The sequence below is a fragment of the Globicephala melas genome, chromosome 11, assembly GCF_963455315.2.
Source record: "Globicephala melas chromosome 11, mGloMel1.2, whole genome shotgun sequence".
NCBI classification, from domain to species: Eukaryota; Metazoa; Chordata; class Mammalia; order Artiodactyla; family Delphinidae; genus Globicephala; species Globicephala melas.
Genome location: NC_083324.2, coordinates 20715769 through 20727972, shown reverse-complemented (window position 1 = coordinate 20727972; position 12204 = coordinate 20715769). Strand labels below are relative to the sequence as shown.

General features: G+C 39.6%; 1 pseudogene; it reads left to right on the top strand.

Annotated features, from left to right (window-relative positions):
• The first annotated feature begins 6513 nt into the window (after nt 1–6513).
• LOC115859153 (WASH complex subunit 3-like) lies at nt 6514–7297 on the top strand (annotated as a pseudogene).
• Nucleotides 7298–12204: the final 4907 nt, after the last annotated feature.

Sequence of the window (12204 nt, the reverse complement as noted above, 5' to 3'; positions counted from 1 at the left end):
GGTAGAAAAGAAATTAAAAGGTGACCATGATTTCATGATACGTGAAAATTATATGAAGTTGCTACTTTGGAAGACAGTTTGGTAGTTTCTTGTAAAAGTACACATACCCTTACCATATGATCCAGCAGTCATGCTCCTTGGTATTTACCCAAAGGAGATGAAAACTTATTTCTACTTGAAAAGCTGCACACAGCTGTTTACAGCTGTTTATTCATAATTGCCAAAACTTGGAAGCAACCAAGATGTCTTTCAGTAGGTGAATGGAAAAATAATAACTGTGTACATCCAGACAATGGAATATCATTCAGCACTAAAAAGAAAAAGGAGCTTATAAGCCATGTAAAGACATGGAGGAAACTTAAAAGCATACTACTAAGTGAAAGAAGCCAATCTGAAAATGCTACATACTGTATGATTCCAACTCTGTGACGTTCTGGAAAACGCAAAATTATGGAGACAATAAAAAGATCAGTGCTTGCCAGGGTGGAGTGTGTGTGTGGAGGGGTGGTGGCTGAGATGAATAGCCAGGGCACAGAGGATTTTTAGGGAAGATCCTTTGTTTAAGATTGTAATGATGGATAATCATTATACGTGTAATGCATTTGTCCGAGACTGAACCCTAAAAAAAAAAGAGTGAACCCTAAGGCAAACTACGGAGTTTGGGTGATTATGATGTGTCAATGCAGGTTCACCCTTGGTGAAAGATGGACCTTTCTGGTGGGGGATGTTGATAATGGGGGAGGAAGATCTGCATGTGTGGGAAAAGGGGGTATGTGGGAAGTCTCTGTACCCTCCTCTCAATTTTGCTCTGAAAAATTGTCTTTAAAACAATTATATTAAGTTCAGATTTCAGTGTCCATAAATAAAGTTTTATTGGCACACAGCCATACCCATTCATTTATGTATTGTCTATGGCTGTTTTCACATGTCAACGACAGAGCTGAGTCGATTACACAGAGACTATATGATCTGCAAAGCTTAAATTATTTACTCCTTTGTGCTTTATGGAAAAAGCTTACTGTCCTTTGTGGTGGAGGATATACACATGAAGAAGTCTTTGTTCCTATGGCAAGAGATCTACATGTGCACATATTGTATGTTGTGTATGTGAATACAAGTGCACATGTATTTATGCATACATGTATTTTGGAGAATAAGAAAAGGAGGAAAACAAATCGGCTCTTTTTCCACTTGGGGATGACCCATTGCTTGGAAGTGATGCCATAGGAATAATTTCCTTCAGATGGAACAATAATTTTGGAATATTTTTAGCAGCAGAATCCCTTTCTCAAAAGAAATTTCTGGTAATCTCCCAGAATATGTAGTAGTTGAAAGCAGGGCTTTTGTATGTGTGTGTCTCCATCCTTGTCTACTAACCACTGCCCTTGGCCTCACTTCCATTCTCCCCCAGCCACTGCCACCCCTACCAGTTCCAACCATAGGCCCCAGACACTGCCTTGATACCTGAAGACAGTTTGAATTGCTTAGTTTGAAAAGCACAGAGAGATTTTTGCCCTCGGCCAGTGATTTTCAAACCTGTCTGCTTGTCAGAAAGAAAGGATATTACACTTAAATGTGAATTCCTCATTTGCTGCCACACACCTCAATTCTCTATCAGAAGCTCTGGGATGCGGCCCCAGAATCTGTATGCTTAATAAGCTCTATAGGTGATTCTCCTAAATTGCTAGGATTAGAGTTCCTGTTGCAGGTGATTACAAATTATCTCAGCACTCTTCATGTCCTTCTTTCTCTTTGCAATAAAATATGCGCGCATCTGTTAAAATTCAAACTTTACAGAAGAAAGTTTCCCTCTGGCTCGTGACCCAAAGTCCACCATTTGCCTCTCCACTGGAGTTCAGAGATGCTAATTTTGGGTACATCCTTCCAGAGATAGCATATACAAGTATTTGTGCCCATCTACCCTTTTCTTTTTTATATCAAAACTAGAAAACCATACACACTTGCTATTTTTCACTTAACAATATTATATTTGAGATCATATATGACATCTGAAATACAGAAGTATCTAATTAGTTTTATTGTGTGCATAGTATTATTATTCCTGCACACTACTTCTTCACAGTATTATATCCTATTGAAGGATGGTTGGGCTACTAATCAGTAATATTATGTGTATGTACGTGTGTGTGTATGTCTCCCACACACACATGCACACACACACTTGGACTTACATGTTTGCTGACATATGTAAATCTAAGGGGTGCATTTCAGAGAGCGTCACATTAATTTCTTATGATAGTGATAAGAATTTGAATGAAACATTCTCTTTAGATATCTTGTTGTTTTCAAGTTTACTTGTTTGGGTTTGAAGTGGCAATCAGGCATAGGTAAGAAGAAGTGCCTGAAAATTGTATTTTTAAAAAATCTATCTAATAAGAGTCCTACTTATTTAATTTAAAAAGTTACCAACTATCTTCTATGGGCAGCCACTATGCTTACGTTTTTATCTAATTTACCTTACTGAAACTTCTGTGAAGTGGATGTTCTTTTCTTTGTCTTACAGATGAGGAAGCCGAGTCTCTGAGTAGTGGCGTAAGCCACTGCTGTTCCATGTGTTATAAAGTAGCAAGATGAGATTTGGAACTTTGTCGTCCATTCTTAGAAGTCCAAGTTCCTTTCACAAGACATGGTACTTGAGCCTTAAAAACTAATCTAGTGAGATGCTATCTAATGATTTCAGGTTTAGATTTTTTAAACCCTCCAGTGACGAGTAGGAGTAATATTCCACAAACTTCTCTTCTTACCAGTGCACCACTGAGGTAGAAAGAGGAGGGACAGAACCCCGTTTCTTCCAACAAGTGAGCAGAGAGATGGGAGATTTATTATATAAGAGGGCTATGAACAGAAATAGTAGAAAATAGTCATCCTAACTGAATTCAATATCTGCTTATTATCTAAGTCTTTCTAAATTTCTCTCCTTGACAGTACCAATTAGCTACACTGCACGAGGAGATTTATAATGAGAGAAGCCTGAAACCCTGGTAATTAGGAAACTCCTCATTATCACTCATCTTTTGAACAGTACAGACTGGCAGGCAATTGTCAGCTTTAAATTGGTCAAGCCTTAAATTGGCCAAGGATTTCTGAAGCCTCTCCCTCATGTCAGGAGGAGAAGGAAAAAAAGCTGCAGAGTTTGGGGCCCCTTTCTTGAATTCTCTGAAATGGGATTCAAGCCACATAAGGGGGTCATCTTACTAGCTGAGGCTAAACATCTACTCTGACCTCTGACATCCATGGTTTTTTAATTGGTAGTCTCCATATAACAGCCTGGATTTTCCAGTTTACATCACTTGTGTCCTGTCTTAATACCTAACAAATCACTCAACATATTGTAACTGTGAAGCAGAAAAAGGAGCCACACTCTTAATTAATAATAATGGCAGTTAATATTTATTGAATTTTTTTTCACTAAGCACTGCTTGAAGATCTTTGATATGAATCTCCTCACCCAACTTAAGCAACACCTCTGTGAGGTGGGTTCTCTTAACTATTCCATTTTGCAGATGAGAAAGCTGAAGCACAAGAAATGAAATAACTGTCTCAAGGACTCATTGTTTGGAAGTTACAGAGCTGGAATTTGAACCCATTACTGACTGACTTCACAGTCATAGGCTGTAAATATTAGGCTCTAGTACATGGAAAAACAAATTCTGTAATTACAAATCTCCCCAATGGAGCAATTTTCTGTTTGCAGGAGATGGACACTTGCCATTATTCTGGGGCTAAATGTCCCTTGGTTAGGGGAAAGCAATGATTATACAAATGTGACAGAAGATTCTTGCTGGAGGAACTGTGGCTTGAGGAGTTTAAATGCTCTGCAGGGGAGCACATAAAACTATTTTAGTCCATGAAAGTCTCCATCTCTGCAGACTATGGTTCCTACAATGCCTATATATTATTGCTTGGTTTTGGAGTGGAGTGTGTGTAAGTGTTTGTGTGTGTGTGTGTGTGTATTTAAACAGTTGTATGCTGGAGAAAGAGAGCCAAGAAAATAAAATAGCAGGAGGATGTGTAGACCTGATTATCAAAATGAACCAGAGGAATTCCTTGGTCATCTGTGCTTTCCCTAAACTCTTGATGTCTGACAGCACTTCTTTGGAAGCCCTGAGATCACTCTTGGGAAAAACATGGCCCTGTTGAAAGCCTTAGAGCTATGGAGAGAATGGTAATTCCCACCACAAGTCATCCTGGAAAGAGGCCAGTCCTGACCCCAAAATAAGGACTTCATTGGAAAGCCTAAGACTTCAGGGGTAAAAGGAGACCTCCTTCATCTGTTTGGTTTTTACAGACACAGGCAGAAGAGGTGTACTCAAGGTGTCCCAAAGAGGAGATGTGAGCTGTTCCCTGAAACATGGGGCAAAGTTTGGATTAATTACACACGCAACTGATGCCTCTTGAAATGAATTGAACCTATGGACTCTGAGAGAAGACATATTTAATGGCTAATTTAAAATTTTCCTGTGTGGTAATGAACTTCAATTGGTCTGAGGTCTTTGGTAAAGTCTTGCTGAACATTATAGCCTTATCTCAGCCTCCCATTGAGTTGAGTAGATTCTCTTTGATTACGCTTGAAGTGAGGTGATTCGAAGAGGAACAGTAGCAGACTGAGTAAAGACAGTGTGTAACTGATGCTTCCTGGTTCAAAATGTCAGATAGACCACCTGGGTTTATGTATTCCCCCTCCCAAAATTCCACAAAATGCCACCAAAGCGATAAGTAAGTTATTAATCCATATAGTAGGTGCTATTGGTGCCCTATTCATATCTCTCGAATTCATCATGCTATTAGATGACCGCAACAAGCATATTGGAAAATAAAGTTGAAGAAACATCTTGGGATGAAAAGATCAGAGACAGTCAATAGAAAAAGAAAGACAAGGATTAGAAGGTCAGTTCTACAGAAGCAAAATATGACTCATAGGAAAAAAAAGAAGATAACAAGAAAAAGGAAGAGAGGAAACTATCAAATAATAAACACAAGAAAATTTTCCCCAAATTGAAGGACTTAGGTGTTCAGACTGAATAAGTCCAGCAAGAGCTCAACACAATTATTACAATAAGACCCATATTATAGTGGATAATGTTGTGTGCCACCCAGATTTCCCTACAGGACTGAAGCACTCATTTCCACATGACCCAGCTTTGTTGATAGTTGACAATTCTCAGGTGATTCCCTCTTGGGTGTTTAACACTGTCTCAAGGGCGTTGCCTCATCCACGATCAGTCCCTTCTTGGGAATGGCTCAAATCCCTGACTACTCAACAGGAGAAGGGTGCATAAAGGCTCAGCCTACCTGCCTAAGGTGGGATAGCTTTGAAGTCTCTTCATAGAACTGGCTGGAGTCTCTGTGGCAGCTCAGCTGCTGCCTCTGCCCAGTCCTGCCAGCCCTCTCCCTCACAGCGCTGTTTTCAAGAGCAGTCCCCAGTAAGCTTCCTGCACATTAATCTCCGTCTCTGGACCCAAGCTGAGACCATACCAAGGCGTATTGTGGTAACGTTTCATAACTCAAAGGAAAAAAACATGATCGTAAAATCTTCCAGGGAGGAAAAACAGTAGATCAACTATAACAGAACTGGAAGCAAAATGACATTAGTTTTCTCAACACAACAGCAGTATTGAAATCTTAAAAAGCACCTTTCAAATATTTTTGTCCTAGATTTAGATTTACTCCTAGACTCTAGATTTTATCCTAGAAATATATAACTATCAAAATAAGTGCAAGGATGGCACAAAGAATGTTTCTTGTGCACAAGTACTCAATACATCAGTATCTTTCTCAATCTTTCTTTAGAAAAGACTGGAGTAAAATGATGCAAGGAGGAATAGCAGCAAACTGAGTATTGATAGTAGACCAGAACAAAGGGGTAAACCAAGAAAGAGGGAGATATGAGGTGTAGGAAAATATGGCATGTTATCCTGAAGATTGGCCAAGGGCCGGCCCTAGGAATGCTGTCTTTCAGCAAGCTAAGAGAGAAATCAGCCCAGGCAGGACGAAGAGGACAGAAGGCTCCTGGAGGGAGGGCTCTAGGAACCAAGAAAATTAATACTCATTATTAATAAAGTATTAACTCCAGCAGAAATATATGTTTGGACACAAAAGGAAGCATAATTCTAGTGAATTGAATAGTATTTGCAAAATCATAAAAATGTAAACATGGAGTATTGATTTAGTAAAACATATGACTATGTTGGAGTGTTATGGAGAAAAAGGAAAATGGTGGGACATGGTGATGGTCTAAGTCCTTATGCAGCATGTAAAGAAGTCAGTGGATACCTTAGTATATGCAAAATTTTAGAAATAAGGAAGTCAATACTGGGGGAGGTAGCTAGAAGAGTTAAGGAGGCATTGCTTCTGGGGGACAGGAATGAAGGTCAGTGCAAGGAATAACTTTTAAAATTATAAACCTTTAAGGACTGCTTATGTTAGACTTTTAAGGTTATGTGCATGTGTTCACTAAATACAAAATTTATGGGGCCCCCGCCTGCTGAGGAGATGGATGAAGATGGGCTTCCTCTCATGGGGTCAGGCATAAAAAGAATGGTGGCGGGGCTTCCCTGGTGGCGCAGTGGTTGAGAGTCTGCCTGCTGATGCAGGGGACACGGGTTCGTGCCTAGGTCCGGGAAGATCCCACATGCCGTGGAGAAGCTGGGCCCGTGAGCCATGGCGGCTGAGCCTGTGCGTCCGGAGCCTGTGCTCCGCAATGGGAGAGGCCGCAATAGTGAGAGGCCTGCGTACCACAAAAAAAAAAAAAAAAAAAAAAGAAGAACGGTGAATGGTGGCATTTCTAAACCAATTTGTGGTGCATATTGTATGGTTCCTCAACCACTTCTCTACAGTTTGTGAGGAGAAACTGGCAGACCTTTCTCTTCGTATCCAGAAAATTGAAACAACTCTCAATATTTTAGATGCAAAGTTGATGTCTATCCCAGGGCTAGATGATGTCACATTTGAAGTATCTCTTATAAGTGTAACTAGGATCACAAATGAAACACATTGTGAAACCACTTCAGAGCAATCACAGCAGTTTACAAGACTCTGGACACAGGAAAGTGAAGTAACACCAGAAAATATCTTAACTGTAGTCAAGGATCCAAGATATGCCAGATACCTCAAAATGGTTCAAGTGGGTGTTCCAGTGACAGCAATAAGAAACAAAATGATATCGGAAGGACTAGACCCAGGTTTTCTTCAGAGGCCAGATGGTCCAGTGCCTGATGGTGAAGGTGAAAAAAATACAGAAGAAAGTTCAGATAGCGAATCTTCTTTTAGTGACTAAGTGTAGTTTTGATAACAATTACATATACATGTGTTGGTGCACATTTACATTCTATAAGAAAGAGAGCCTGAGCTTTAACTCTTAGTCATAAAAACATCAAATGGCTACATATTCACCACCAAGCTTCCTCTATGTTAAATAAATAAAGCATTTATAATAATAAAAAAGTTTTTTTAAGTTATTTAATAAAAAAGTTAGAAGTGGTAGAAAATGGCCTGCTCCACTGTGATAGTGACAAGTGGGGAGTGCAAAGATGCAGAGCTGGATGACTGATGGAGATGGCATGCATCAACCAGCACAGACTCATAGAACATGCAAGCATTCCCTGGGAGTTGCTAGAAAACCTTGACAAAGGAATCCTGATAAAAGACTGAACTTCCTAAAATCAAACCATCATGATACAACACTTTCACACTTAGGTTCTGCAGGCAGGTCTGAAACATAATGACAAGTGCCTGGCATCTGTAAGCGCTTGTGCTGATGGCTGATTGCTAACTCAGCACTGCTCTATTCCATACATAGGTATGATCAATTAGCAATGTCTGTCATGGGCACAGAAAGGAGGACTGGCAGCACATTTGCCTAAACCCTGTTACTTCAGAATCCTTCTCAACACAGGGCTCTAAGAGCCATACCACTGGGGCAGTGGGACAACTCTGAAGGGCTGTTCCAGTTTCAGAATTCCTCATAGGGTTGATATCCCTGTATACAATTTGCCATTCCTAATATAAAAGTCCAGCTTCAATATGTTAGTTTGGGTCCTTGCAGAAACAAATGCTAACACAGGATTAACTGTACAAAACTGATTAGGGGAAATGGCTGTGAGAGAAAATGGAGAGGCTGGGTGACCCTCTCCCCTACCTCATTGCAAATCTGTTCCCAATGAAAAAGAGAGAAAAGTTCTAAGTGCAGTTCTAAGGAAACTTTGGCAAGGCCATCAAGAGTTCTCAAGCTGAAGTCACCCATCAGAGGAGCTCTGTGCCCTCCAGGAATGGGCCTACCTCAGTATCTGTCGACAGTCAGTCCCTGGCCAGTGGAAGCGTGGCCTCAGCCCAAGCACAGTGATGCACGTGAGACCTAGCAGCTGAGGCTTAGTGAATAGTCCTCCCTGCTCTTGGAGGTCTGTGGTTCACATTCCCATGGTCAGCACACCCCACCTTGGCAAATGAAGAGAGCTGAGTAGGTTTCACAATGGCCTGTGGAACTAGATACCTGAAATCACAGGTGTGACCATGGAGTCACAAAGGAAGAGTGAGGAATTGCAGTGTGGACCAGACCAGACTTTAGGCAGTAGCAGACAGACGAGGTTGCTGGTGTCTGCCTCCCAACAGACTCATCATGGCCACTGGCCAGGGCTGGATGGGGAGAGAGGGATAGGAACTTCGTTAGCCTGAATTTGGGCAGTGAGATGAGAGGAAGAACTCAGAATCAAGATCTAGGAAGACCGTGATAGGAACCCTTCTAAGTATTTGTCCAGGACTCCAGAGCACTGATCCAACATATTTCTGTTCAATGGCTCAAAGCTTTCTAATCAGTAATTACATTAAAAGCTACAATTAGTTACCGCACTAACAACAAAACAATTAATAAGCACATATATACACTAATATGTATAAAATGGATAACTAATAAGAACCTGCTGTATAAAAAAATAAATTAAAAAAAGTCTATGTTTGAAAAAAAGAAAAAGCACCCTCTAAATACTTATTCCTATGTCGTGGGTAGTAAAAACACAGTTCTTGACCTCCAGGTTTTTATAGCAGAGTTGTAGCATAAGCAAACTCAATCAGTGTACGCTGCAAACACAGACACACATACAGACACACACACACACACACAGACACACACACATCCACCCAACAAACAAAAAGTGAGCAGTTCCCTTTACTTCAAAGAAAGATGTTTGCACAAAAGAGCCCCTAAAAGTTAGTTGCTTCATCTGCTATGCCATCAAAGAAACAGACTTATTTCCAATGTTAGATAATACAGTTTCAGTCTCTAGCTGCTTTTTTCCTCAAACTCACGATGTAAGAATCTTCCTATTTTGAATTCATTTGTGTCATCATGTGTACAGAACTACACAGGCCAAATCACTTAGGTTATTGAAAAGCATCCTTTGTTCCATCGAGGGCCAACCATTGGTCATTTAGTCATATCTGTTGTAGTTGATTCTCATTAAAGGCTAAGGTCATTGACACAACTGTCAAAACACATAAGACTCTAAACAGTCATCGTGGTTGGAGGTACTTACAAAGTGCTTAAGAGTCTCTGTTGTGTTATTAAATATGTGGTGGGATGGAGTGTCTTTCCCTGCTTCCAAATCTGAATATCTGAGTAATAAACAGCACCAGGACAATTCTAGGTTTGGCTTATATATACTAATTCACAGAGCTTCAATACTCTGTGAAGGATGAATTTGTTACCATGTTACCCATTAGGGCAGCTGTGTTAGAGAAGTTATTCAAGGTCACATCATGAGTCATGAGGCAGTATCGGAACATGAACACTTGGCTTAATGTGTACTTTTGTGTCCCATCATATGTGTCATCTGGTCCAACCTTGTGTTGCCAGCAGCGGTCTCCACCAAATCTAGACTCTAGAGATCAATCAAGGTACTTGGCAGAGAGTCATCTTTGTCATCGACTTTCTAAAGCAAAGTCCAAATGATTCTGCTATTGGTTCCTTAATGACACCACATATTGTTTCCAAACCTACCTTCTGAATCTGAAAGGAATAAGGAAAAGACTCAAGAACTTTCAGTTCTTTTGGCCAGTCTGGTAATTATAGTAAAATAATCTACCATTTTATCCATCTCTGGAAAAGTATTCTGCTTTCAAAAAAGTGATGTGAAGACCAACTGAAAACGACAGGAAGACACTCTCTGAAAAAGAAGAGGTCCCCAAACGACAAATGCTAAGGGTGTTGATCACTCAGATGCTAGTTGTCCTCTCCGAATAATCTGACACTTCCAAAGCTGCACACTTTTTACGTGCCTTGGCCACAACCCTCCCATTAGCACTAATGAATATCTCAGGGACCTTCATTCCCATCGTATGTACTGAGCTAAGGACGTACTCCACACGGGATACTCAAAGTCCTTCCTTCCCCTGGGAGTTGCTTCATCATATTTGGCGGGGGTTGGGGGGGAGTATATTCCTAACTCTATGTAATAAAAAAACAGTTGAGTTTATAACGTTCTGCATTTGGGAAGATGATTCAGGATTTGTCTGAGAAGTGGTAGCGCTTTGGGTTTTTTCTGTTTAAATATTAAAAATAAGAAGGAACATTTGACTGAAACCCAGTTCTTAAAGATACTGTATCATTCTAACCATGAAATATAAGGAATTTCAGTATATGCTTCTTAACTATTATTTTTGTCAAATGTGTAACTCCTGAAATTTCTCCAGCTAACCTTAACTATATTAATTTTACTCCAACTACAAAAAGCAGAAAGAAAGTCATGCTACAATTCCTCCTTCCCCCAAGCAGTTGTTCTTTGGTTCATCTTTAAGAGTTAAGAAAAAATATACTAAAAATTTAAAATATTCATCTAAAGAATGTAATTTTCATGAGGAAATAAAGAGATTAAATAACATTTTACCTTAGAAACTATCATGACAGAAAAAATAACGCATTTCAGTTTTACTCTTAAAAAATTCTTTTGACAATTTCCAGCAAGCATACACACTCTCACAATACAACATGCACACTCTCACCCATATAAACTCACAAATACTCTTAGACACCACACGTACACCCTCATACATACATTTCCTCATATGCACACCCCCACCATGTTATCTAGATTCTACTGCATAGGTTTATATCTAAGTAGTGATTTCCTTTTGGAATGGTCAAAAGAAAGTGTGTTTTTAAGTTTTTAAAAAAATTATTTTATATTGCACTAGTTGATTTACAATGTTGTGTTTCAGGTATACAGCAAAGTGATTCAGTTATACATACGCATATATTATTTTTTATAACAAATGTTTTCGGAAGGACTAATTCTGTAGGATTTACATAGGTGTTCCAGAATCAGTGTGTGTGTGTGTGTGTGAGTGTGCTCCATGGTCAGATGGGTTTGAGAAATAATGAGATAAGGAAAGTTAAGTAGGTCTTCTTAGGATAGAATCTTAAGATAGAATTTCTCAGAGCTTTTAATGAACTAATGTGTTCTACGTATACCTAAGAGAGGTATACTGTATATAGGGCTGTGCTGTCCAACTGGCAGCCATTTGTCACATGGCTATTGAGACCTGAGTTGAGATCTGTGTTGAGATATGCTGAAAGTGGAAAACACACACTTTCGTAGAGAAGAGAAAGTAAAGTATCTCGTTAATAAAGGTTTTCTATTGATTACATCTTGACATGGTAATAATTTAGATATATTGGATTAAACAAATAGATCATTAAATTTAATTTCACCTGTTTCATTTTACCTTATTTTATGTGGCTATCATAACCTAAAAATTACACAGTAGGCTTTAAATTCTGAGATTATACTGTCTACCATTAAGATGAGGGAGCAGTTAAAAGTGAAGGTGGTTTTGCATTCACCTGGGAGTGCTGGTGGGACTAAGGATGAATGTTGTGTCTAAAAGTACTTTCCTGTGATCCTACTCTGTGCCAGCCAGGCTCTGTATTAGGCAAGAGGGTAGGTCAGTGAATCCCATATACAGTGCTCAAAACACTGCAGCAGAGACCAGCAAGTAAAAACATTGGGCTTTCAATGCTTACTCAGATCAGATCTGGGCACCGCTTCAGACCTACCAGATGAGCTCTCTGGGAGTGGAGCGTTTTTAATGAGCACTCCTAGTGATTCTGAGACACACTGAAGTTTAGAACAACTGTGCTAGCTGGATGCATAAACACAAATAAAAGAACTTTGTTTGTCAGCTTCTTGCTTG